This window comes from Tupaia chinensis, unplaced genomic scaffold (genome assembly GCF_000334495.1).
Source record: "Tupaia chinensis unplaced genomic scaffold, TupChi_1.0 Scaffold000632_1, whole genome shotgun sequence".
In the NCBI taxonomy this organism is placed as follows: Eukaryota; Metazoa; Chordata; class Mammalia; order Scandentia; family Tupaiidae; genus Tupaia; species Tupaia belangeri.
In genome coordinates this window covers 312,744-314,508 of record NW_006160152.1, presented here as the reverse complement: position 1 = coordinate 314,508, position 1,765 = coordinate 312,744, and the positions used below count along the sequence as shown (strand labels likewise).

General features: G+C 53.3%; 1 protein-coding gene across 6 annotated transcripts in view; it reads right to left on the bottom strand.

Annotated features, from left to right (window-relative positions):
- The window catches only part of MEF2A (myocyte enhancer factor 2A), an 81,106-nt gene that overhangs the window by 11,631 nt on the left and 67,710 nt on the right, over positions 1 to 1,765 (bottom strand). The gene's annotated exons all lie outside the window — the stretch shown is intronic.

Below are 1,765 nucleotides of genomic sequence, written 5' to 3'. Positions count from 1 at the left end.
TCTTGGGATCTTGGGCACGCACGCACACGTGCCCGGCGTGAGTTTAAGCCACCAGGTCTGGGACGCGAACCGCGGTTGACTACAGGGGAGTCCAGCGACATAGCCATTACGCTAACTGCTGGTCCCGCACTGTGCCTTTCTAAAACAGAGTTGATTAATGCCACAGAGACAGCCTTGACACGAACGCTGGCATGACGGGCGCTAAGACTTTTCTGGGTTAGCATAAATGAGGGTTCGCTGCCACTGCACACACTGCCGGGCCGCCCCGCAGGAAGTTGGGGCAGGTTTTGAACACCTGCCAGACAGCAAAGGCCACCTGGTTACACAGGGACCGTAGCTCCGTGCGTATAGGAATGAAAACGACTTCTTTGCAGCATTTACACGTTAACAAGCTTGAAGTCACGGCTTAACGAGCACAGCTCGTACCCGGACACGCTTCCCGCCCACCCGGCAGCTGACCTATTTCTGAACAAGAGATTCAGATATGGGTCCCTTCTCGGCCTCCGGCCTCCTGAAAGGAGAGGCTTTGAGTCCAGGAGTGCTGATGGGGCCGAGGATGGAGCGGTAGTAAATGCCTGCAGACTGACTGCGTCTACCCAGGGCCCCCTTCCCACGCCGAGCGTGAATGAGATGGCCACCTATTAAATCGAGTTGCTTTAAGATAGTCATCGTCTTCCTTTTTGCCCCCCCGTAGGACTTATGCTCGCCCGAGACAGACAGAGAGAGGAAAAGCGAGGAATCATCCCACAGAGGGGATGGCCACAATGCAATCCCTTCTCCTGGGATTTTGGGCATGCACACACGCGTACCTGCCACGACTTCCAAGCTGCCAGCCAGGTTTGGGATGGCAGCTGGCCACGTGGGAGTCCAGTGCCTTAACGACCCCGCCACCTGCTGGGTCTGTTGTCATCTTCCACGTGTTGGGGTATGATAGAACCAGTTTCTCACCATACTGGCTGAAGGGAACACTTTTCCCAAAACAGAAGACCAGAGGACCAGAACTACGCAATAAAGCCAAAGTGTAGTAACCGTTACAAAGTTGTTCCAACAGGTTTGGGCTCTCCAGTATCATTCATACTGTGGCCTTTGTAAAGGAAGAAGTGGGACCAGCAGTTGGTGTAATGGCTATGTCGCTGGACTCCCATGTAGTCGACTGCAGTTCGAGTCCCGGACTCGGTGGCTTAAACTCACGCCGGGTGCGTGTGCATGTGTGCCCAAGATCCCGAGAGGAGAATGGAGGGGAAGGGACTGCAGCATGGGCATTCTCCGTAGGGGGGTGATTTCTCGCTTTCTGTCTCTCTGTCTCTCTCTGTCTTTCTGGCGAGCGCACGCGCCCTATAGCAAAAACCTCTCCAAGAAAACAAAAAAAGAAGCTGTATTTGATAAATGATGTTTGAGGAACTGGGCCACATCAGAGCAAGTACACTTCAGCGTTCATGAGCTTCAAGTCAAAACACGATGCTGTCTTCTCTAGCGACATTTTCAGAAGGGCACGCGAGGTGACCCTTTGGCTATATTGAGATACTTGAACAATTTTCATTGGAGGAGGGTCCAGACCTCAGTTCTTAATACTTCGTATTTCGTATCCTAAGTTCGAGGGTGTCAGAAAGTGCCTGCAGAATGCAGATAGGCTGCCTGATTTCTGTCCCCGATGCACCACTTCTACCCACTGGGAAGACCGTGGAACTTCTCCAGAGTGCTCTGTGGGGCAAGTAGGGAGAGCGCAGGTCTGTCCTGTGTGTCACGCATGGCTGCTGTGACATCG